Source organism: Macaca nemestrina, chromosome 9 (genome assembly GCF_043159975.1).
Source record: "Macaca nemestrina isolate mMacNem1 chromosome 9, mMacNem.hap1, whole genome shotgun sequence".
NCBI lineage: Eukaryota > Metazoa > Chordata > Mammalia > Primates > Cercopithecidae > Macaca > Macaca nemestrina.
The window spans coordinates 19006405-19033030 of NC_092133.1; the positions used below are offsets into that span (position 1 = coordinate 19006405).

The following is a 26626-nucleotide window of genomic DNA, read 5'->3' on the forward strand; positions in this document are numbered from 1 at the left end:
GAAAGACCATGCTGATTTAAAAGCCCAGTAATGTGGTTTCCTATTCCTCACTGACCTGCCTTAGATGTTTACTGGAAAGACGAAAGTTGACAAACATTAGAATAGTAAAATTTGAAGTTGACAATGGCCCCACGTGGGTGGTCAGCCAAGAACTCTGCTCCAACGCTTCCCTCCCCTGTTCTTTCTAAAGGATAACGTCACCTCAGGTTTACACAAGATTCTTTGACACTCTGGACTTTCCTCAAATATAGCATCTGAATTTTAATAAGGATACTATGCATATTAATTAAAATGCATTCATGTATTCCTGATATATTTAGAGAGGAAAACTATGATGCTATGTCTTTTCCAACTGAATGGGGTCCTAGTGATAAAATTAGAATATCTCAAGATGTCTAGATGTCTTTTATTTAAATGAATTTAAAGTCCTCTGTTTTTCTTGTACTGTACAAAGAGTGGATTTTAGTTTGGATTTCCAGAAAGATAGGGCAGGTTTTGGAAGAAATCTTACATGCAGAGAGACTGTAAGTAAACAGAGTAAGTGATACATCTAATTATATTTTTAGTGGTCAAACCAGAAAGAACAACTTTCTTTCTCTTCCTTGTTTTTTAACTACTCTCCTCCCTTCTACTCCGTGGCATATTTTTAAGGTATTTGGAGTCTTTCCACTTGCTACCAGCTGGAATCTACAGAAACCGTATCTCTAGAACACTCAACAGTTGACTTGAAGTTCAGTCATAATTAAATTGGAAGTTCGCAAATTATTCTGAGACTTAAAAACAGGCACACCTTATGTTTGGAACATAAGGGGTTTTGCTACTCTGCATTGTTTTAAATGTACTCTCTGTAGGGAACACGGGCAATACTTTTAATTAACTTTTTTTTTTTTTAAACAAAAGGATATTTTGAAAGGATATGTAATAAACAAGTCTGACCCTGCTTACATTTTATTTCTTATTCTCGGTAGTTGGTTCCCTGATGCTTTAAAACAACAGCAAAGCTTGCAGCTGTTCATCCATCTCTCTTTAGTAAGAGAAGATCATCCTGTCCTTTCTCTCCTGGCACACCTTGAAAGCATTAGCTAGCTAGATGGCTGTTGATTTAAGACTTTGATACAGTGACTTACAACCTCCTGCTGTAAAGGATATCCTTAGAGCTAGTGTTTGCATACGATTAATAGTAATTTAGGCCTTTGAGATATCCAGCTGTTAATTTTATGTTAAAATCTGACTGCTGACATGTATGTCTCCATCGTTAACATACTTTAAATGTTGGGGTGGTAGCCAGGATAGCAATTCAGAGTATTGGGATTTTACAAGACTTACCACTATTCATTTCCAAAAAGAGGGAAAATGCATCGTGCTGATTAGCATTGCTTTGAGGTTTCATATGAGAGAATGGAAATGCCAGACAGGTTTTCCTGCTTCCAAAGGCAGTCACAGCTGCCACTGCAAATGAGCCCTGCCACAGTTGCTGACCAGTGGGTCAGTCAGAGCATGACATGGCCAGGAACGTGCCCAAGGAGTGGGAACAGGCAGCATGCTGGGAGAATTGGGCCCTGGATTTCCATGAAACTGTCAGCAATAGAATGAGTCTTGAGAACTTCTGTCTGCGTCATAGGCTCCCTAGGCTTGTGACCACACCAGGGTACCTTGAAGATCTTCCTGAAACAGAAATTCCCCAAGTCTAGTATTACTTTTCTTTATAATATTTCACCTGGGAAACATATGTCCTGCTGACATGTGAATTGAAGTGGTGTAGAGAGTTAGAAGGGGATGTAGTATATTTACACAGTGCTCTTGGGAAAATGCCAGCATGTTAATGGGGTGGTATTATTTTGTGGGAAGCATATCCCTGGTGACTATTTTTAAATGATTTAGGCCAGGCACGATGGCTCACACCTATAATCCCAGAATTTCAGGAGCCTGAGGCAGGCACATCGGTTGAGGTCAGGAGTTCGAGACCAGCCTCGCCAACATGGTGAAACCTCATTTCTACTAAAAATACAAAATTAGCCAGGCATGGTGGCACACGCCTGTAATCCCAGCTACTCGGGAGACCGAGGCAGGAAAATCACTTGAACTCTGGAGGTGGAGGTTGCAGTGAGCCAAGATTGTGCCACTGTACTCCAGCCTGCGGGCAACAAGAGCAAAACTCTCTCTGTCAAGATAAAAATTAAAATTAAAAAATATATTAAATGGTTTAAATGGTTCGATAGCCCCATTTTCCATATATAAGGTAATGCTGGTTGTATGAATAGCTAAATATACCTGCAGATTCATGGATTAATCAGCTGCTTCACTGATTATGGCTCTTGGCCCCACCCACATCTTTATTTTTTTACATTTAGAGTGACTCTCACTGTAATAGTCTGTCTCTAATTGGTAGCTTCGTCAGGGAGGGTCTGCTGATGAGTCATGGAGCCACCCCTGTACTTGGCATTAGAGCTGTTAATTAACATTCTGCTGTAATTAATTTACAAGCACTTTTCTTTTTAAATTTTTTTAAAAATTTTTATTATTATACTTTAAGTTCTAGGGTACATGTGCACAACGTGCAGGTTTGTTACATATGTATGCAGGTGCCATGATGGTGTGCTGCACCCATTAACTCGTTATTTACATCTGGTATGTCTCCTAATGCTATCCCTCCCCACTCCCCCCACCCCACAACAGGCGCCGGTGTGTGATGTTCCCCTTCCTGTGTCCAAGTGTTCTCGTTGTTCAATTCTCATCTATGAGTGAGAACATGCAGTGCTTGGTTTTCTGTCCTTAAGATAATTTGCTGAGAATGATGGTTTCCAGCTTCATCCATGTCCCTACAGAGGACATGAACGCATCCTTTTTTATGGCTGCATAGCATTCCATGGTGTATATGTGCCAATTTTCTTAATCCAGTCTATCATTGATAGGCATTTGGGTTGGTTCCAAGTCTTTGCTATTGTGAATAGCCACAATAAACATACGTGTGCATATGTCTTTATAGCAGCATGATTTATAATCCTTTGGGTATATACCCAGTAATGGGATGGCTGGGTCAAATGGTATTTCTAGTTCTAGATCCTTGAGGAATCGCCACACTGTCTTCCACAATGGTTGAGCTAGTTTACAGTCCCACCAACAATGTAAAAGTGTTCCTATTTCTCCACATCCTCTCCAGCACTCCAGTCACTTCCTGACTTTTTAATGATCGCCATTCTAACTGGTGTGAGATGGTATCTCATTGTGGTTTTGATTTGCATTTCTCTGATGGCCAGTGATGATGAGCATTTTTTCATGTGTCTGTTGGCTGCATAAATGTCTTCTTTTGAGAAGTGTCTGTTCATATCCTTTGCCCACTTTTTGATGGGATTGTTTGATTTTTTCTTGTAAATTTGTTTAAGTTCTTTGTAGATTCTGGATATTAGCCCTTTGTCAGATGAGTAGATTGCAAAAATTTTCTCCCATTCTGTAGGTTGCCTGTTCACTCTGATAGTAGTTTCTTTTGCTGTACAGAAACTTTTTAGTTTAATTAGATCCCATTTGTCAATTTTGGCTTTTGTTGCCATTGCTTTGGTGTTTTAGACGTGAAGTCCTTGCCCATGCCTATATCCTGAATGATATTGCCTAGGTTTTCTTTTAGGATTTTTCTGGTTTTAGGTCTAACATTTAAATCTTTAATCCATCTTGAATTAATTTTTGTATAAGCTGTAAGGAAGGGATCCAGTTTCAGCTTTCTACGTATGGTTAGCCAGTTTTCCCAGCACCATTTATTAAATAGGGAATCCTTTCCCCATTTCTTGTTTTTGTCAGGTTTGTCAAAGATCAGATGGTTGGAGATGTGTGGTATTATTTCTGAGGGCTGTGTTCTGTTCCATTGGTCTACATCTCTGTTTTGGTACCAGTACTATGGTGTTTTGGTTACTGTAGCCTTGTAGTATAGTTTGAAGTCAGGTAGCGTGATGCCTCCAGCATTGTTCTTTTGGCTTAGGATTGTCTTGGCAATGCGGGCTCTTTTTTGGTTCCATATGAACTTTAAAGTAGTTTTTTCCAATTCTGTGAAGAAAGTCATTGGTAGCTTAATGGGGATGGCATTGAATCTATAAATTACCTTGGGCAGTATGGCCATTTTCACGATATTGATTCTTCCTATCCATGAGCATGGAATGTTCTTCCATTTATGTCCTCTTTTATTTCGCTGAGCAGTGGTTTGCAGTTCCCCTTGAAGAGGTCCTTCACATCCCTTGTAAGTTGGATTCCAAGGTATTTTATTCTCTTTGAAGCAATTGTGAATGGGAGTTCACTCATGATTTGGCCCTCTGTCTATTATTGGTGTATAGGAATGTACAATCACTTTTCAACAGGTGGCAGGCACCATGTTAGGTACCATTCAGAATAAATCTCTGTCATTTAGAATGATAATCCTGGAAGGTCTGCTGGCATATATGGGCAACTAACCAACATGAGACATTATGTAATGACCTGAGTAGAATGGAGAATGCAAGTGTTAGGATAAATGATGTGAGAGGATGTCATCATCTAAAGATGTTAGAACGCTGGCTAGGGAAGGCCCGGGGGATCCTTCGGGATATAGGTGACCTTGCTGGCTACAAGGGGCAGATCTGAGCATGGGTCACTTCTCACCGTGGCTGCAGTATGAAGGAAGGGTGCCTCTTGTCCTCAGAAACCATTTCTGCCACTTCCTCACTGCCAGAGCCACAGAGGATTTGGGATTTATTTTCCCCTTGTTAACATGATTGTTCTTTGGTAAATTTTGAAGTGATTTTAACAAATATAAATGCATAATTATGGACTTGTAGAAGGAAAGCATGCTCCTTTTGAGAATGATACACTGGTGAAGTGCTTGAGCTCTAGAAGCACAGAGATTTGGTCAGATGGCAGCTTGGATACCTACTAGCTTGGATAACCTTGGCCAAATTTCTCAACTTCTCTAAGCCTCAGTTTCCACATCTGTAAAATAGAGATAACAATACTGTCTGCTTTATACGACTGTGAGGATGAAGTGAGAATATCTATAAGACTCATGGCACAGTGCCTCCCACGTAATAATGAATGGGTTATATAATTGGCAATTAGAGTTCCATCTGGGAGATTCAGATTCTTGCAAATTATTTATATCGTTGAATAGTGCTATGAATCCGAGGCCTTGATTCCAGTTTGGTAATTTTATTTTAGTTTTATGTCTGAGTGTTTTGCTTATTTTTAATTATACAAATCATACAAGAATAGGCTTTCATTGTAAAAATTTCAAACACTACATGAGAGGCAAAAGCTCCCTTTGACCGCTGCCCAAACTTAGGGGATCACAACTATTCACTGTTTTATTTATCTATTTTCTTTTCATCAAAGTAATGCATATTCCTAGTTTTAAAAGGCAGATAGCGGCTTCTTGCATGAATGGGAGACAAAGAAATGAGAGAGCCAAGTAGTATAGAGTTTTTCAGGCCTGACTTCTTAGGATGACCAAAACTGGGACATTTCTGTTCCAGAATGTGGCTTTTCCCAATGAGACATTTTGCGTTTTTATATTTCACGGTTGAATCAACACGCAATTTATTAAAAGGTTTAAGTTTTTTTTTGTTTTTTTTTTTTTTGAGATGGAGTTTTGTTCTTGTTGCCCAGGCTGGAGTGCAACGGCACGATCTCGGCTCACTGCAACCTCCACCTCCAGGGTTCAAGCAATTCTCCTGCCTCAGCCTCCTGAGTAGCTGGGACCACAGTCACGTGCCACCACGCCTGGCTAACTTTGTATTTTTAGTAGAGGCAAGGTTTCTCCATGTTGGTCAGGCTGGTCTCGAACTCCTGACCTCAGGTGATCCACTCACCTAGGCTTCCCAAAGTGCTGGCATTACAGATGTGAGCCACCACTCCCGGCAAGGTTTAAGATATTTCTAATTTGGCCTGTTTGGTGGGCAGAAAATTAACAGTAAACAACAGGAGTCTGCCAAGCCCTCAGAAGAGCGGGCGGCACACTTTTTCTGTAAAGAGCCAGATAGTAAGATTTTAGGTTTCATGAGCCATGTGGTTAGTGTTATGCTGCTGCTTTCTTTCTCTCTTTCTCTGTCTCTCTGTCTCTTTTCTTTCTTTCTTTCTTTCTTTCTTTCTTTCTTTCTTTCTTTCTTTCTTTCTTTCTTTCTTTCTTTCTTTCTTTCTTTCTCTCTCTCTCTCTCTTTCTTTTTTTCTTTCCTTCTTTCTTCTTCATCATGCTGACACAAGAGAGAATGTAGAAATATGCGTGACCTCTTGATGGCTAAGTTCATAACTGGCACACTGTCACTTCTTTATTCTGTAAACCAGATGAGTCACATCAGCAATTCCAGTCTCAAAGTGAGAGGGCATTCAAAGTTACATGGCAAAGGGCAGGGATATAAGGAGGGGTGATAAATTCAGCCAATGATGTAATCCACCATAGCTTCTACGCAGTAGCAGTGGTATTGGCATGAATGGACATTTACTGAGACTCAGTGAATTGAAATTATTATGCTCAGTTAACCTGAAATACTTTATTCTTGGTTTAAAAAAGAAAATAAAAAGACAGTCTAACCCTTAGGGAACTTTCTAATAAACTGAAGGAAATGGTATACAGATGAAACCAATGAATAAAATGTTTATAGAGCAAAAAGCTAAGAAATACAAGATTTGAATGCTTTGCGTGATTAGCCTAAAGCATACTTTTTCTGTAAAGGGCACAATAGTAAATATTTGAGTCTTTGTGAGCCCAGTGGTCTCTGCCGCAACTACCCAAGTCTGAGATGGTAGCACAAAAGCAGCCATAGACAATACATAAATAAATGGACACAGCTGCTTTCAACAGAACTTTATTTACAAACACAGGCAGCAGGCATTAGTTTACAGACCACTGCCCTAGACTACTGAAAGAAATAAGAAAGAGTCAGCTATAGAAGACTTCTTGAAAAAGAATCCATGGTTTCAAAGGCGATAAAGATTAGTTTAGCTTAACAAGACATGCTTTAGAAATGAAGTCAGAAAACAATTATGTGGTTGTTCAATAAATTTGCCAACAGGTTAATGTAGTTAGTTCAGTCGGAATGAAAACAATAATGAAAACTCATCATTCTTTCAAAATATTACTTGGTACAAATTATTTCTGCTCTGAAAGCCTGTTTGAAAACCAGTTTGCTAAGAAGGTTCATGTTTTTGCTTAGCTGGAGAATGAGGAAAAAAAAGGATTAGAAATAAAATGAAAGAAATACCTAATTAAAATGATTTGATTTTATGCCACTTTAAAACATTTATTTGATTGATGTGACCTAAATGTGTGTAAAGGAACTAAAGGAATTAAAAAAGAATGGTTGGTTTTTAACCATCAGGAAACCATACGAATTCAAATGAGTATTTTTCTATTGTCAGTTGTATTCACCCAGATTTTACTCACCAATTTTCATGTGTTTCCTCTCCATATTTGGAGAGAGAATAAAACCTGGAATGCTGTTACAAAATGAACAGTTTTTCGCTAGAAATCTTTAATACCAGTTTACTCAGTTACAGTCAACTTGTAGTTGGGAACCTGAGGTTAGATGATTTCTTTTTTATTTTTATTTTTTTGAGACAGAGTCTGACTGTTGCCCAGGCTGGAGTGCAGTGGCGCAGTCTCAGCTCACTGCAACCTCCACCTCCCAAGTTCAAGTGCTTCTCCTGCTTCAGCCTCCCAAGTAGGTGGAATTAAAGGCGTGTGCCACACACCTGGCTCATTTTTTGTATCTTTTGGTAGAGACAGGGTTTTGCCATGTTGGCCAGGATGGTCTTAAATGCCTGGCCTCAAGTGATCCTCCCGCCTCGGCCTCCCAAAGGGCTGGGATTACAGGCGTGAGCCACTATACCCAGCCAGTTAGGCAGATTTCTGCTGATTAACCAGATACAGAAGAGTTTGGAGTGTAGCTTTAGGAAAGGTGGGAAGGCAGAATGCTCCTTGGATAAGAGGCTTAATTCTATTAAGATTTTTCTCAGGCTTTAATACTTTTCTCAGATGTTTCTGGGTTTTTTTGTCCTGATGGCAATGTCATAATACACACAGAAGAAGGAGCGTGAGGGGGATTGTTTTATTTTATTTCATTTCATTTCACTATTATTTACTGAGCTCCTACTATGTGCCAATCACCATGCTTGGACCTGGGGATACAGTCATGAGAAAGGTGGCAATGAGTCTTCCCTTTGTGGAGCTCATGGGCCAGCAGCAGTGTCAGACAAGTGGACCATAGCATGCCAAGGGTTCCAGGAGAGTCCCCCAGAGGGAGGGAACCAGGCTTTTCAGAAGTAAGAGGGATTTTTCTTGAGATTAATAAACTTGACCAGGCGCGGTGGCTCATGCCTGTAATCCCAGCACTTTGGGAGGCTAAGCGGGGGCGGATCACCTGAGGTCAGGGGTTCGGGACCAGCCTGGCCAACGTGGTGAAACCCCATCTGTACTAAAAATACAAAAATTAGCCAGGCATGCTGGTGCACGCCTGTACTCCCAGCTACTCAGGAGGCTGAGGCAGGAGAATCGCTTGAACCCAGGAGGTAGACATCGCAGTGAGTTGAGATCATGCCACTGCACTCCAGCCTGTGTGATACAGACTCCATCTCAGAGAAAAAAAACTTCATACTGATTTTACATACATATGATTAAAATAAAATTGCACATTGAAAGGACTTAGGAGTCTCCATTCCTAGTCATTAAGCCTGAGATTGGCAATAAAATTGAAAGGAATTCTTGAGAGGTTTTGAGGACACAGTGTTCTGAAATCCCCCGAGTTTCTTGGGAATACCATTTTCCCAGGAAACATAATCATATAAATCCACTCTCACGGTTACTGATTGTTCTCTTACATTTTCTTTCTTTCTTTTTTTTTTCCTTTGAGACAGAGTCTTTTTTGAGATGGAGTCTAGGTCTGTTGCCAGGCTGGAGTGCAGTGTCGCGATCTCGGTTCACTGCAATCTCCGCCTCCTGGGTTCAAGCCATTCTTCTGCCTCAGCCTCCCGAGTAGCTGGGATTATAGGCATGTGCCACCACACCCAGCTAATTTTTGTATTTTTAGTAGAGACGGTGTTTCGCCATGTTGGCCAGACTGGTCTCGTTCTATTGGCCTCATGATTCACCTGCCTCAGCCTCCCAAAGTGCTGTGATTACAGGTGTGAGCCATCACGCCCGGCCACATTTTCTTTTCATTTGTTGTTATACCAATTGTGTTTCCTTCTTTTCTTGAGAAGTCGTCTTGCCCTGCTGTCAGGTAATTTCCTTTCTTCTGGTTATGCATTGAATTGTGTCCTCACAAAAGATGCTGAAGTCCTAATCGCCAGTACCCGTGACTGTGACCTTACTTGGATCGCCTTAACAGACCATCAAGTTACGATGAGGTCATGAGGGTAGGCTCTAACCTAACATGAGGTGTCCTTAAAAAAAGGGAAATTTGGATGCAGAGATGGACACACATAGGTAGAAAATGGCATGAAGACACAAGGAGAACCATCTCCAAACCAAGAAAGGCCCGAGCCTACCAGAGAGTAACAGAGAGGAATGAAACAGATTCTCCCTCACAGCCCTCAGAAGGAACCGACTCTGCAGACTCTTTGACTTTGAATTTCTAGTCTCCAGAACTGTGAGACAGTTTCTATTGTTTAAGCCACCCAGTCTACGGTACTTTGTAATAGCAGCCCCAGAAAACTAGTACATCTTAGCTAATGTGTAAGGTCCTGGTAAGCATGACAGAAGTTGTATCTGTAAGTACACGCAAAGGCTAGTGGCTGGTGTATTAGTCTGTTCTCACACTGCTATAAGGACATATCTGAAACTGGGTAATTTATAAAGGAAAGAGGTTTAATGGACTAACATTTCCACATGGCTGGGGAGGCCTCACAATCATGGCAGAAGGCGAAGGAGGAGCAAAGTCACCTCTTACATGGCGGCAGGCAAGAGACCACGCTCAGAAGACCTGCCCTTTATAAACCATCAGATCTTTTGAGACTTATTCACTATCACGAGAATAGCATGGAAAAGACCCACCCTCATGATTCAGTTACCTCCCACCGGGTCCCTCCAGTGACATGTGGGGATTTGTGGGAGCTGCAATTCAAGATGAGATTTGGGTGGGGACAGAGCCAGACCACATCAGCTGGTAGATACTTGTCATCTTACTGCAATGTAGGCTTCAGCTTGGTAGTCATCAACATGGGGCACTCTACCCAATGATGACAGCTCTTCAATGATTGTGGATACTTGGCTACATAGGGTGAATGGGACATAGGGAACATAGGGAACATCTGGGACATAGGAATGGGCAAGATGTTCCATCTCGGGACATAGGGAGCATCTGGTTATAACCACGCAGATACAGAGGACTTTCTACCATTATATGAGGGCCATGGAAAAAGCCATGTGTTCAGATAGCAAGAGAGCCAAGAGAGGTTCTAAGAAGAAGGATTAGGTCAGGGAATTCTGGGCAGAAACCACCTGAGATCCAACCTCCCACAAACTTCCATCTTTAAAGATTTTCCATCTTTATGAAGAAGAATTTTTTTTCTAGTCTCTTCATGACTCTCAGAGCATTCTTATAAATTTCTGATTTTGAAGGTTTAACAGTGTCCCTTCTTCACTTCCACAGTAATGTTAAGAATATTTATTGACCAGGTGCGGTGGCTCATGCCTGTAATCCCAGCACTTTGGGAGGCTGAGGGGGGCAGATCACCTGAGGTCAGGAGTTTGAGACCAGCCTGGCCAAAACAGCGAAACCCCATCTCTACTAAAAATACCAAAATTAGCCAGTCGTGTTGGCGGGTGCCTGTAATCCCAGCTACTCAGGAGGCTGAGACAGGAGAATCGCTTGAACCCGGGAGGCAGAGGTTGCAGGTGAGCTGAGATTGTGCCACTGCACTCCAGCCTGGGTGACAAGAGGAAGACTCCATCTCAAAAAAAAAAAAAAAAAAAAAAAAGAATAGCAATTATTAAGATAGCTCAGATCTTTTGAGTCCTGACTCTGTGACAGGCACTGTGCTATGTCTTTACATATCGTATTATCTCACTTAAATCTCATTTAATTGCCTCAACAGTTCTAGGAAGGAGGTGAGGAAACTGTCACTTATAAAAGTATCTTGCCCAACTTCATGATAAATAGTGGAGCCAGAGCTTGAACCCAACTTGACTGCAGAACTTATGTTCTCACTACCTCCTGACTCCCTGAACACCAAGTGACCGAGAATATGAAACATTTTTACAGTTACGATGTGCATTTAAAATAGTAACTACTAAACTGATTCTTAGGAAATGAGACCAAAGGTGTGTACAAAAGATCTCTCTTCTTTTTAATTAATTAATTTTTTTTTTATGACAGAGTCTCGCTCTGTGGCACAGGCTGGAATGTAGTGGCATGATCTTGGCTCACTGCAACCTCCACCTCCCAGGTTCAAGCAATACTGGTGCCTCAGCCTCCTGAGTAGCTGGGACTACAGGCACGGGCCACCACGCCTGGCTGATTTTTGTGTTTTAGTATGGATGGGGTTTTGCCATGTTGGCCAGGCTGGTCTCGAACTTTTGACCTCAAGTGATCTGCCTGCCTCGGCCTCCCAAAGTTCTGGGATTACAGGCATGAGCCACCACACTGGGCCGAGATGGTCCCTCTTAAACTCTGTTTTGCTAACTAGATAATCTGGTTCCCCCCACTTTTTTTTCCTCTGATTACATTTACCTGAATTTTGCCCTTAATGTCTCTCTTCTCAATAGTGTTTTATTTTTTTAAGTCACTCTAGGGATTTCATCTTTAATGAAAACAGAAACGATTCAGATCAGACACCTATTGAAGCCCGTCATTGTGTCCAAATAATTGGTCATATAATTGATACGGTTCCTCCTCATGTGATGCTCCTTACAGACTTTTGAGAAGTCAGACAATTGCATAATTATAAATTGAGAAAATATAGAGGATAATAAGAGAATCTAATTTAGTTGGGGCATCCGGGAAGACCTCTCCAAGGAGGTGACACTGAAGCGGAGGCCTGGCTGATAAATAAGAGTGTGTGTGGTGGGGTTGGGAGCCACAGAGACTGTCTACAGAGAGAAGAGTGTGTCTGAGGTCTGTGCCATGTAGGATGAATGATGGCAGCTGTGACTGCATAGCGAATGAGGAAGAAGGCTTCAGAGATGAGAATGAAGACATGAACAACGGCCTGCCTGTGATTGCATACCATAGTAAGGGTTTTGGATTAGCATTGCTCATTGCTATATAAATTAATGTGGTAAAGATATTTGAACTATTATAAAAAAATGATTACAAGTAAACTTGAATGGCAGTGTGGTGTTGGGTGTTGGTGGAAAGAGTTTTTTTTTTTTTGATATGTAGTCTTGCTCTGTCACCCAGGCTGGAGTATAGTGGCACGATCTCGGCTTACTGCAGCCTCCACTTCCCGGGTTCAAGTGATCCTCCTGCCTCAGCCTCCCAAGTAGCTGGGATTACAGGCACGCACCACCACGACTGGCTAATTTTTGTATTTTTAGTAGAGATGGGGCATCTCCATGTTGATCAGTCAGGTCTTGAACTCCTGACTGCAGGTGATCCGCCCACCTCAGCCTCCCAAAGTGCTGGGATTGCAGACATGAGCCATCACGCCCAGCCGATTTTTTAAAATGTTAAAATGGAAGAGAGTAGAATCCATAAATAATCCCACTCATATATGGTCATCTTATTTACAACACAGATGCCACTACAATTCTGTGCAGAAAGAATGGATTTTTCAGTAAGTGGTGCTGGAGCATGAGCTATCTATGTGGGGGGAGAAAATGAACTTTGATCACTATCTTATACTATTTATTAAATTTAATTTCAGATGGAGCATAAAAGCTAAAACAAGCTTCTGGAATAAAGCATAGAATACCTTCAAAACCATGGCTTAAACAAAGATGTTTTAAACAGGACCAAAACCAAACACTAGCCATAAAAGAAAAAAAAATACTAATTGAATTACATTAACATTAGGAGCTGTTCATCAAAGGACATCATTAAGAACATGACTAGGCCAGCCATCATCTAGAAGATAGTTTACATTATGTTTTTCTGAAAACATACTCATATCCAATATATAAAAAGAACTGGCCAGGCTTGGGTGGCTCATGCCTGTAGTCCCAGCACTTTGGGAGGCTGAGGCAGGTGAATCACCTGAGGTCAGGAGTTCGAGACCACCATGGCCAACATGGTAAAACCCCATCTCTACTAAAAATACAAAAATTAGCTGGGCATGGTGGAACATGCCTGTAATCTCATCTACTTGGCAGGCTGAAGTGGGAGGATTGCTTGAACGTGGGCAGTGGAGGTTGCAGTGAGCAGAAATTGTACCACTGCACTCTAGCCTGGGCAACAGAGTGAGACTCCATCTCAAAAAAAAATAAAAAATATAAATAAATAAATAAATAACTCCTGGCTGGGTGTTGTGGCTCATACTTGTAATCCCAGATCCTTGGGAAGCCAAGATGGGAGGATTACTTGAGGCCAGGAGTTCAAGACCGGCCTGGGCAACATAGCCAGATCCTATCCTAAAAAATTAAAAATAAATAAATAAAACAAACTTAGCTGGGTGTGGTGGCACACACCTGTAGTCTCAGCTACTCAGAAGGCTGAGGTGGGAGGATTGTTTGAGCCCAGGAGGCAGAGGCTGGATTGAGATATGATCATGCCACTGCACTCCAGCCTGAGTGACAGAGAGAGAACCTGTCTCTAAAAAAAAAATCTAAAACAGGAACTCCTACAAATCAATAAGAACAAGGCAGATAAGCCATACTTCACAAAGGTGTATACTTCACAAAGCAGCATATCCAGAATGGTCAATAAGCATATGAAAAAAGTCTCACTTTCATTAGTCATCAGTGAAATGCAAATTAAAACCTCAATGAGACACCATTTCAATAAAACTTTATTTACAAAGTTGTATATATCTATCAGCATGGGTAAAATAAAAGATTTTCTAAGTATTGTCAAGGATATGGAACAACTGGAATTCTCCTACATTGCTGGTGGGAGTATAAATTGAACAACTCACTTTGGAAAAGTGTTTGGCAGCACCTTCAGAAGTGAAACATGCATCTTCTATACATCTATATACACCTGTATGATACATCCGTGTGTGTGCATAAACATAAACATATACACGCTACATCTATAGCATGAATGTCCACCAATGGACATGTACAGTGATATTCACAGCAGCTTTATCCAGAATAACCCCAAACTGGAAAAACCCACATGTCCCCAAACAGGAGAATGGACAAATGAATTGTGGTATATTCTTTCAACGGAATATTACCCAGAAATAAAAAAGAATAAACTGCAGATACACACAACTGCATGGATGAATCACATAGGCATTATGTTGAGCCAAAGGAGCTAAACATGGAAGAGAACATACTGTCACATGAATCATGCATGAAGTTCAAAACTAGCAAAACTAATCTTTCATGAGATTAAGTCAGAATAGTAGCTATCTGGAGGGATGGGGATGTAGTATTGACTGGAAAAGGGTGTAAGGAAACTTTCTGGGGTGTTAGGGATGTTCTAGATCTTGATCTGACCTGGGAAGTGGTTACATGGTTGTACACACATGTAAAAATTCACTGAGTCATATACTGGAGATTTTTGAACTTTGTAGGTAAGACGTATATTTCAATAAAAAATTTAACATTAAAATATTACAATAGGTTTGAATAAATGGGGGAAAGTTTCAGAAAAGCAAAGTTACAAATTGCATATGTAATGTGATCTGAACTCCATTAAAAATTCATGGAAGAAAAATGGAAAGAAAATCTGTGGAAAGGCTGGGCACATAGGTTTACGCCTATAATCCCAACACTTCGAGATTGACTTGAACTTCTGATTGCTTTGGCCCGGGAGTTCAAGACCAGCCTGGGTTATATGGTGAAACAACATCTCTACAAAAAGATACAAAAATTAGCTGGGCATGGTGGCACATGCCTGTAGTCTCAGCTGCTCAGGAGGCTGAGGTGGGAGGACTGCTTGAGCCAGGAGGCGGAGGTTGCAGTGTGCCAAGATTGTGTTGGTGCACTCCTGGGTGTGGGAGCAAGACCCTGTCTGACACAGACAAAAAACAAAAAAAGAAAATTGGCTGAATAATTAATAGTGGTTTCTGGATGGAGGGATTGTATTTCCATTTCTCAATAGATTTCAGTGTTTTCTGTTTTCTCTGATGTATCTTATTTCCATATCAGAAAAATTGAAATGGGAGAAACAATCACTGAGTGGATTTTGGCATAATTTCAGGGAATTGTAAATCAAGTTTGACATTTTAGGGGTGAAATAGCAATGCAGAGATGGGCAAATTTAGAAGGCATCACAGAGGGGTAAACCTGAAGGGGAACTGGAACAGCATTTTGGGAAGGATATGAATGAAAGCAGGAATGGGGGATGGTCAAGGAACCTTGTGTGATGTTTCCGTTGGCCCGCATTCTTCAGCCTATGCTGGTCTGACTTTGTTTCCATCTAGTTCATGAGTTCTGCAGTCCCTTCTGTGGGCCTTCAAGGATGTACTAGCTTTTTCTTACACTCTGTCGTGGTGATTTAAAACCATTTATGATTTTTATCCTTAACAAGCTCTTCTCCTAGCCTTCTACATTTTTAGGCATTACCATTTGCTCTATTCTCTATTTTGAGGCTGCCTTTTCTTCCCTGCTGCACCATATGCCAATGTGAGTTTAAAAATTAATTGTGCCAAGCCATTCTCTCCTCCCCAAAAATAAATAAATAACCCCAGATCCCCCTTCCCTTCCGCCACAACACACACACGGAGCTCCAAATGATCCATCTGTCCTATTGAAGATAACCCACTTCATCCCGAGGCAGGCTATTTTTGTTTGCTTTGTCTTGAAAATTCCTACATTGTAAGCGTTAAAGAGTACATTGGTTTCCATCAGAAAATGAAAAGGAAAGCACTTTGTTCTCCTGTTTCATACCTATTGCAGGGCTGTGCACAAAGAAATGCTCAATAAATGCTGATTGAATTGCCTTGATGCAGATCATAGTCTGTGCCACATTTCAGATTTTTCTGTGCACATTTTTACTGATGATTGCACATTTATAATCATAAAATGGATTATGAAAGGGGTAATATTCCCTGGAATCCAATATTTTCTTGATCTTTTTTTTTGCAAATCTATATCCTTTTAGGTGAGTTTAATTACCGAATTTTCAAATTCTCTGTGGTATCCAAGGATGGCTGGAAGCCTTCTGTGAGTACTGTTTGTTTTGTTTTCAAACTGCTTCTGTCCCTTTCCTTGATAGGGTAAGTAATAGCATTATGCTGTGTTACTGGAAATTTTAATCAATAAAATGTACATGCCTTTAATTAGGATGCTAGGAAGTACTGCTGAGTTTGATCATTTAGTTAATGCAATGAGCTAAGAGGCTCAAGCATTTATGTGCACAGGGTCAATTTGAGTAAATCCGAGCCTAGATGGGCAATTTTCATATTTTTTCCAAGATAACCTAAATGAAAGATTCATTTTAAGGTCCAAAGTTAATACATGTTTGAGAGAGCAGTTCTCCTGAAACACATAGAAATGAGGGAGACTAGCTTTGCTTTTGAGAAGTTCACAGTTCAGTGATTCCTTCTCTCTTTCATGTACGCCTGTGGCTCAGCTCTCACCTCTGGGTGGATGGGTACTACGAAAGCTATCCCTCCTGCTCTGACTTTCCGTGAGACCTAGAGCAGCATTCTCAGCTGCCTGCTGGACACCACTTCATGGATGTTCTGATGACCTCTTAAGCTTCTTATTAGATCTGAAATTAGCTCATTTTTACCTCTTTCCACCAAAACACATTATCTTTCCTGTGTTTCTTATCTAAATGGCTCTACTTTTTTGCAGTCAGTCTCTAACCTTTGGGATTCTTTTTGATGCCTCCCCTTTCATTGAAGGTTGATTTCAAGCTGGCCATGGCAGTCTGTACCTGTAGTCCTAGTTACCTAGGAGGCTTAGGTGGGAGGATTCTATGAGCTCTAGAGTTTGAGTCCAGCCTGGGCAACATAGCAAGACCCCATCTCTTAAAAACTATATAAATAAATGAAAGAAAGAAAGGTTGATTTTCCCCTTCTCAAGTATCCATGTCCTTTTTCTTCTGGCCATTTGTCTATTAGGGCTGTCTCCTATAAACAGTGCCCATCCTCAGTTTGGCTGGGAATATGTGAACCCATGTAAGAAGGGAATGGCCCGGTGGGGTACTATCTATTCGTGAGATGATCTTAGATCTTGTTTTCCTTATCTACTAATATCCCTGTCTCACTCCACTTGTCCCTTGGTCATCAAACTTATCCATCTCTCTTCCCACCTCCACCTAGGCTGGGTGTTCTTTCCTTTCTTCCTCTTCCCAAATGCTGATGCATAATTGACTACTTCCTCATTTACAATTTTTTATTAAGTATTTGTAGAAACAGCTCTTCCAATGGATTCCCTCTCCCAAGCACTGCCCCCTTTCAATTTGGTGCAACCTGAAGTCTGCCCATCCGCTAGTACTGCCCACCTCGAAGGAACCCCAACCATACCCCCTCCCAGTCAATGACATGGTGTCAACGTTGGCATGCTTTGGGACTCCAAAGGTAGACATTGCATTTGTTCTCATTTCCAAAAGCTCATAGAATGGATGTTTACTGCAAGGTAATAGCACCCAGATGATGATTTCTAACACACTGGAGAGAAGTGATTATTTGCATTGGGATACATGCTAGAGGTAAACTCAATGGGGAAATATGGATGAATCTCAAAAACATGCTGAGTGAAAGAAGCTGGGGTGAAAGGGTATATATTGGATGGTTCTATTTGTGTGAAGTTCTGGAATGTGCACAAAGTGATAGAAATGGGAACAGTGGCTGTGGTGTGAGGGCAGGGATTGACTGGGAAGGAGCACAGAGGAACTTTCTGCAGTGCTGGAAGTGTTCTGTATCTTGACAGATGTGTGGTTTACATAGGTGAATGCATTTGTTAAAACTCATCAAATTGTATACTTAAGATCTATGCTTTTTGCTGTATGTAAATTATACCTTAATTTAATAATAGAAACACAAAAAATTAATTTAAAGGGAAAAATTGCAGAGTAAAATGTGTAATAGTATCCTACTAGTGGTTAAAGAGAAAAGACTGTATGTGTAGGAATAAACAAAATAATATGATAGGGAGAGGAGCAGACACGCTTTGTATTGGTTATCAGGAAGCATTTGCTTTGGAAGTGCTACTATTTAATATCAGACACTATTTTTGGGAATACATGGTCACTTTTACAGTGGTTCACAGCAGATTAAAATCTGATTTTAGAAATAGGAAGGTATAGATTTTCTCTGTGGAAACTTCCAATGCTTCTAAAAACCTTGCACCCTGCTGCCTTCCCTCAGTACCCGAAATAAATCACAACTGTTTGGTTTAAGTTTGGTAAGTAGGAGGGTTTAAATCACAGCTTTTATAATAACTAATATGTGGATCCCAGACTGATAGCCTACAGGCCATGGTAGGCCTGTGAACATGTTTTGTTCTGTTTTGTTGGAGAGTGGAAACATGGACAGTGGTGCTTTTTTCTTTTTATGAGTTGCAAATCTTTGAAACTTGGGAAATTTCCTGTAAAAATGTGAACGTCTGGCAATACCTGGCTGGCTTGCATTCTTTTTTTTTTTTTTTTTTGAGACGGAGTCTCGCTCTGTCGCCCAGGCTGGAGTGCAGTGGCGCGATCTCGGCTCACTGCAAGCTCCGCCTCCCGGGTTCACGCCATTCTCCTGCCTCAGCCTCCCGAGTAGCTGGGACTACAGGCGCCCACAACCGCGCCCGGCTACTGGCTTGCATTCTAAAACAACAATAATTGCTTGGATCTGAGTACTGGCTCCTCCATTTATAAAATTAAGATATAATTTATTTTTTATATATCCCACCATTCACAGTTATCTCAGGACCAATCTACTGCCTCCATTAAAAAAAAATTCTACTCTCAGTCCTATTTTGATTTGCAACCTCTGGATCAACATTTATGGAGCCCTTTCTGTGTACCAGGAACTATCAAGGATATCAGGAACTATTTCGTATATACATGAGGGAGATATTCTTATATCTGTTTTACAGATGAAGTAACCAAGCTTCAATTAGAACCCACCTGAGGTTGCTCAGTAGCAAGTAGCCAAACCAAGATTTGAACTAGGTATTCTTACTCCCAGAGCCTACAAATTACTGACCATGTTGTTGTTTGTTTTTTACTTTTAACTTTAGTTTCATCTATTGTTGAGCAAAAATTTAGTACTTACCTCTGGTTGAGTTCTGATTAGTTTCTTTGTGATTTATTTGGTAGAATAATCCCTGGTCTCCAAACACTATTGATTTTGCATTACTAGCAGTAAAAAAGAAAAAAAAATGTGTAATATGTATGTATATTATTTATTGGTAAATAATAAACTTGGGCTGTATTACCATTATGTACACTTTTAAACATATAGGTATTTAAAAGTCTTAAAGAATAAGAATATATATATATATTCCAGAATTTTCTCTCCACACTGCAGAAAATTATGTTGTAGGTATTGCACACCCTATCTTGGCAGCCAATAGATGAAGTGATGCCTGGACAATGATTCTGCCCGAAAGCATTTTCATATCAGAGACTGCCAATTTTGTACCCAATAAATTGTGCCTTCTAGATAAAGGATTCAGGAGAAAGGTCACCTGATTTGCCCACACCATGGGAAGACAGCAGAAAGTTCTCCATTGTTAGAAAGGTATTGTCCCTCTGTAGCCACATTTAAACAACTGTATTCTAAAACCTTCTATAACTGTGAACTCCAAAATAGCCAAAGGCATCTTTTATTCCTATTACGGCCTGGGATTCCCTTTGGGGAGCTTAGGTTCTTTTCAAACATCTAATTTTGACTGTGGATTTAATGCAGAGAAAAGCAGTACCCTCCCAGGTCTCAGTTTCTCAGTCTGAGATGTGGGGCCTCCATCTCACAGGACTTCTGCTATGATTAACAAATTTGTGGTTTTAAATACTTGGACAAAGCAAGCGCTGAGAGAGGCTGTTAATACTGAATCAGTGTGAAATGTATTTGTGGATCCGTGCCAACGGTTTTCCCAGAATTCTGGTGCTCTAAAGAAAGAATGACAATTGAGTATGCTTTTAGAGGCTTGCTTTGCGCCTGCTCAAAGGTCACGCCGTGTTCTCTCTCTAAATAGAGTTGTTTATATGTGGAAGGATAGGTTTTTCTTTCTAAGAGCTTCTCCATGTCCTTTGACCTCCTTCCCATCAACTTGTATGATCTGAGTGAAGCTTTATTCTGGAGCATCCTCTGTTTGGAATGTTCTTTTCTGCCCTCCGCTAACCTCCTTAATTCCCTTGGTCAGTCTGTCTTCAAGGCCCAGATGGAACACCAGATTCTTCACAATCCTACCAGCACCAGGGTGACTTAATCTTTCCCTCTCATGCTCTTTCAAAAAAATCAGAGCGCAGCATCTAGCGAATGCGAGGGAGCACATTTGACATACCCCTTGTGGACTGAAAGCCTTGTGTGTGTGCGTATCATAATTGGGAATGCAACAGAAATACATAAAGTTGTTCATGTAAAATGTGAAACATATGCCACATCTCTGTTCTGGAACATTTTATTAAGAAAGAAACATTAGGCCATGGCTCATGCCTGTAATCCCAACATTTTGGGAGGCTGAGGTGGGCGGATCACCTGAGGCCAGGAGTTCAAGACCAGCCTGGCCAACATGGCTAAACCCCATCTCTACTAAAAATACAAAAATTAGCCAGGCACGGTGGCACACACCTGTAATCCCAGCCACTTGGGAGGCTGAGGCAGAAGAATTGCTTAAACCCAGGAGGCAGAGGTTGCAGTGAGCCAAGATCACACCACTGCACTCCAGACTGGGTGACGGAGCGAGACTCCATCTCAAAAATAAAGTAAAATAAAAATTTTTTAAAAAGAGAGAAACATTAAAAAATTTAGGCCGGGCGCGGTGGCTCAAGCCCGTAATCCCAGCACTTTGGGAGGCTGAGACGGGCGGATCACGAGGTCAGGAGATCGAGACCATCCTGGCTAACACAGTGAAACCCTGTCTCTACTAAAAAAAAAAAATACAAAAAAACTAGCCGGGCAAGGTGGCAGGCGCCTGTAGTCCCAGCTACTCGGGAGGCTGAGGCAGGAGAATGGCGTAAACCCGGGAGGCAGAGCTTGCAGTGAGCCAAGATCCAGCCACTGCACTCCAGCATGGGCGACAGAGCGAGACTCCGTCTCACAAAAAAAAAAAAAAAAAAAAAAAAATTTTAAAAAGAAAATGAAGAGATCATTAACCATATCCCCAAACTCTAAGTCAAACCCCCAGACTTTTACTGCTATAACGATACACTGGCATGGTATTTACCATGTTGCACTGTAGTTAGGCACACCCATGCCTGGTTTCCTGCTAATGTGTGTGCTCTTTGTGGGCTGCTACATTATTCATCATTAAGGCTGCTGTCACCTGGCCCTATTGTAGGCACTTAATGAATGTTTTAGTTAGCTCACAGTCTCAAAGGATAGAGAAGAGCCTGACACTGATTTTAACCCAGTCTCCTGTTCTATTCCTTATCTAGCTTACATATTTCTTGTGACCATAAACTATAGGAGGTTCTGTGAAGCTAAAGCTGAAGTCCACAGGTGAAAGATCTCAAAAAAGGAAGCCAGTGAGCGAGAAGCCCTGATAATAGCATAGTCAGAAAATAGATTATCTGGGGTACTGGAGATTTCCTAGTAAATTGACAGTGAACATGAGGTTTGCCAGAGTGAGTCAGAGCTTTTCAGTGTTGAGAGAGACGAATTATAAATACTTCAAACGGTGCCATTAGAAACGCTTCCCTCTGCATTTTTCCTCCTGGGAGAGCCACGGTGGGGAAGCTGGAGCAGGCAGGCACCGTGCACCTGCTCCAGGGTCAGCACCTCTGTCAGGGGAGGTGCAGAGAAATGCTGACGCTGGGGTTTCTGGTTCTACACTCAGCTATTTATCCCACCAGCAAGGACAGCCTGTCTCCTAATTACCAACTACTGGGACAGCTTCCTATGTCCACGGCTGGCCAGGGTCTCTCGGGCATGTGCCTGCCACTTAGTGCCTTCCAGTTCAGTGGCACTTAGATATGCTCTAACCAGGAGGATGATAATTGTATCTTGCAGCTGTATATGTAGTATAGCAGTTCTTAGACACTATAGTATAGAATGTGTACATTTTCCTCTTCTAGCAGAGCATTAATAATGGCCAGAGTGTGTTTTGTCTTTCATATCTGCCTTTTCAAGTATTGGCTACTCACATTTCACAGTGACTTATAGAGAATTACCAAAGGTTATTTATAAGGCATTGGGTACCAAGTATATACAGAGCCTCATGTAAAGGAAACAGGGTGACAAAGGCAAGACTCGTGCACTCCAGCAGCTTAGCAGCTGGCAGGGGAAATAAGACAGTCTATAGGTAACCTTATTGCAAGGCAGGATTATAAATACCATGGGAGAGCTGCTGTCTGGGGACAAGATAGGAAGAAATTGATTCTAATCAGAGTGATTCTGGAAGCCTGTATGGAGGAGGTAATGTTTGAGCTGCATTTTTAAGCACAGGTAGATTTTCAGAAAGTTCCAATGAGAAGGAGGTTGAGGAATTTCAGGAAAAGCAAAAGAAGCATGGGCAGGATGAAGAGATGGGTTGAGGGCATAGAGAAGGTTTGGCCGCTGACAAAGACTGCGGCCTGGTGGATTGTGATGTGTGGGCAGCACCTTAGTGCTCTGATTCTGTGGAGGAGATTCATGGGAGTGTCTTGTCTAACATATGGAGTTGGAGTTCAGGGGGTACCTGTGACCCCACTCTGAGTTGACCTTCATCTGTGGCTGCTTTCTTGAAGGCATTCCAAGCCTGCCTCTCATTGCACTTTGGGAACGTTGCCTATGCAGAGTATTGTCAGAGAGTAATTTGAGACACTTGATGCCTGTTAAACTAATTATGCTTCAGTCCTCAGAGTGCCGTGGTGCTCTCAATCCTGAATGCTCAGCAGATTTTATGTAGTATCTGAATTATTAATAGAGAAGATATGGAAGAGGGTGTTTGGCTGCTTGTTCCATTTTGAGCAAGTCTTGGGCAAGTGGCATTACGGGAAGAGAAGCAGCTGCATGCAGAGGGATGGAGGAAGCAGGCCTTCCAGAGGAGACCTGCCCAGACCGGAGCCTGTGCCAGTATGCTCAGAAAATCACAGCCTGCTTTGGAGGGATGGGTAAGACCCCTTAAACATTGGGCTTTGCAGAGAAGATGCCCAGGGCTGACCATGCAGAAGGACTGAACTTTAGGACTTGCAGGGAGCAGGGAGCAGGGATAGCCGCTGCTGAGCAGGAGAACCTCAAATGGGCCAAGTCGTCGCTACCTGGAAGTCCAATTGCACCCCTTTTTCACAGCCTTCCCACTTAATCTGTTCTGTTTAGCAGCAAAGATCATCCTGACTTGTGAGCAACTGCAGGTGTTTTTAGAAGGCATGCCAAAGTCTTTTTGTTTGTTCATTTTGATTAAAAAGCAACAACAAAAATGAAAAGTAACCCCGTTGGCACTGATGAGGCCACAGGCTAACTGCAGACCATTTCCTTAGCAAACTAAATTCCGTAAATATTCGCATTGTAAGGTGGCAAAATTTGCTGACAAAATTTTATTCTTTAGTGAGAAGCAAGTAGATCCTAGCAGATGATTTAAGCAGGGAGGGGACACTTGTCTGCGAAAAAGACTTAAATCACTATATAGAATAAAGTCCATGTTCGTTTGTGGAGAACCACTGTGACCGATGAAGAAAGACCAGTAATTGAGGCATCTGTTCCCCGAGCACTGTGTAGCCCCAAAACGCCTGGCTTTGGGCTGGGGCTCATCACATCGGGTGTTTATTGAGCTCCTACAGCATGCAAAGGTTGGGTGTCCTCAGTGCCCCTTGGTGAATTTTCCCATTGATGGTTCATTTTCATATTTTATCATAGAAGAGCTTGCTGCTTCTAGAAAGATTAGGAATTTCCTATCTGATAAGATACACAGGCCAGCAAAATCTTGGGCAGAAGTTCAACATTTGTAATTATCATTAGCTTTGTAATGTGGTGCATTGTGATATCATATCATAGAACCATAGAAACGGTCACAGAACCCACTGCACTCCTTTGTGATTGCTGTGACTGTAGTTTCATGTGGGCTGTGGCAGAAGGAAGCGATGAAAGACCTGAATCCACTGGTGCTTCTTTAGAGTCTTCCCCAACTGTACTTTCCTGGGTGAAAAGGTTGCTGTCAGGCAGATACCACTGCAAGTCTATTTTTAAGGCTGGAGGCTTGGCCTCTGCTAGGTATTTAACTGGAGCCATGTGGAGGAGGGTAAGTGAAAAGCTCTGAGCACTTGGGGAGTGGAACTTAGTTCACAGGTGTCTGCAGTCACTGCTGCCAGCATCTGAACTCTCATCCCTCTCCACTGCCTGAGAATGGAATCAGCCCCCTCACATTTATATGTAGTTCGATTGTCTTTAAAAGCAAGCAGCCATTTGTTATTCTCTTTAGCCATCTTTATGATCCATATGTAGTTTACTTTGCATCCTGACCTAAAATTAACAAAATGTATCAAAATTTTTACGTATAATTCCGTTACTGAATAAGAATTTATTTTCTTTTCCCTTTTGCAGTCTCTTAGAAGACAGTTACATCTTGAACTAAATATATGGATCTGTAAACTTGTAAAAAAAAAAAAATTTAGGAGTGTCCTGTGTATGCTCTGCAGATACGATGGCTAAGCATTGAGGTAGAGTTAATGCAGTGGAAATAGTTTTTATGGGCAATGCTTGACGAGTTTAGGGACCAAGAAAGCAGAACAGCTTTGTTATGGAATAGTTACCTTTTTTCCAGGTCAGGAAGATGCTGGGTTTGAAGGATATAATCTCCTTTCTGTCCAAAGTCTATGTTCGTGCGTTGTTACTGTGTTCCAGAGCCTGCCTTCAAAGTGGCTGCATCACGTGTCTCTGTATAAACGCATCTGTATTTCACAAAAAGACCATGTAAATACATATAAGCAAGTAGCTGCTCAGGTTCTCGGTTTCAAAGAGCAGAGCTCTAGGAAACCCAGCAAGAAAGAATTAACAGTGAAAGGCAGGGGTTTCCACACTACAATGTTTATTAGAAAACACTCTAGAAGAACCTGGTAGGGCTGAGGTGGCCCTCAGGGATCTCCATCTTAAACAAATTGGCCCAGAAATCACATTTTGGGAAATATGTTTTTTTGTTTTTTTGTTTTTTTGACGGATGAATGCCACTCTTTTTTCCAGTTGTGTATCTTTTCTTTCTTTCTTTTTTAATTTCAATAGTTTTGGAGGGAACAGGTGATGTTTGGTTACATGGGTAAGTTCTTTAGTGGTGATTTCTGAGATTTTGGTGCACCCATCACCCGAGCAGTGTATACTGCACCTAATGTGTGGTCTTTTATCCCTTACCCTCATTTTGAGAAACATTGATAGAACATCTTACATTGTATATCCGAAGGTTCTTCAAAATAGGCAAGCAGGGAAAAGAACACGTACAGATTGTTTTACCTGCTTTGTAAACTGTTTTTAGAGGAAGACTTTGGAGGTTGGTGTCAGGCTTAATTCCCAGAATTTTGGAGCAGAAATTTTGAGGTGTAACTTCGGTAGTGGTAGAAGTCCCATGTTCCCACTTTCCCCAAGTCCACGCAGTCTGAGTGCCCCTAGACAGTGTCTGTTTCTTCCATTCCCACCGTGCTTCCCATTGGCATAGAATAATTCCAGCCAATTGGAATTCTCAGGTTTTTGAATTGTGTTGCCAATAGATGAGGAACTAGTAACAAAAGAAGCAAGAATTTCCTTTCTCTGCATCATCTGCCTGGGGCCTTTGTGGAAGGACCTATTGGATAGGAAGAGTCATAGCGTGGAATTCAGAAGACCTGGCTCCACCCTAGGCTTTCTGCATTGTCCTGAGAAAGTCTCATCTTCTCTGAGACTTACCTTCCTCATCTTAAAGGCTGGTGTAGATCAGTGCTTCCTGAGTGCTGGCACTAGTCTGGGAGAACGTTTAGAAATGTAAATGACGAGTTAATGGGTGCAGCACACCAACATGGCACATGTATACCTATGTAACAAACCTGCACATTGTGCAATGTACCCTAGAACTTAAAGTATTAAAAAAATATAAGTTCTTGACCCCTACATGCAAGAATCCCATATATTATTTTGTATTTTTTCAAAAGTTCTACAAATTTTTTTTTCTTTTTTTTTTTTTTTTTTGAGACAGAGTCTTACCCAGTCACCTACGAGTACAGTGGCATAATCGTAGCTCACTGTAACCTCAAACTCCTGGGCTCAACCAATCATGCTGCCTCAGCCTCCCGAGTAGCTGGGACTATAGATGCATGACACCACACTTGGTTAATCTTTTAATTTTTTTTTTTTTCTTCTGTAGAGACAGAGTCTTGCTATGTTGCCAGGGCTGGTCTCGAAGTGGCCTCACGCCTCACGCAATCCTCCCACTTCAGCCTCCCAAAGTGCTAGGTTTACAGGCGTGAGCAACCATACCGGCAGATGGTTCTTATGCGCAGCAGTATTTGGGAACTACTGGACTAGATTACCT

At 41.5% G+C, this 26626-nt stretch overlaps 1 protein-coding gene and 1 long non-coding RNA gene across 10 annotated transcripts in view; one reads left to right on the forward strand and one right to left on the reverse strand.

Annotated features, from left to right (window-relative positions):
* Window positions 1-26626, forward strand: part of LOC105467111 (actin binding LIM protein 1) — a 389869-nt gene that overhangs the window by 138710 nt on the left and 224533 nt on the right. Inside the window, exon 1 of one of the 9 annotated variants that reach the window (XM_024788341.2) lies at window positions 23143-24373. The exons of the other annotated variants lie outside the window; for them this stretch is intronic. The gene's annotated coding sequence lies outside the window, so the exon portion shown is untranslated. Of the gene's footprint in view, window positions 1-23142; window positions 24374-26626 lie in introns of those variants that run through there. 9 annotated transcript variants of the gene reach the window in all.
* Window positions 1579-25712, reverse strand: LOC139356182 (uncharacterized). The gene is made up of 4 exons (XR_011607624.1): window positions 25576-25712; window positions 24885-25022; window positions 19270-19352; window positions 1579-1665 (listed from the first exon to the last, which is right to left on the reverse strand). It is a non-coding gene; the product is annotated as an uncharacterized lncRNA (long non-coding RNA).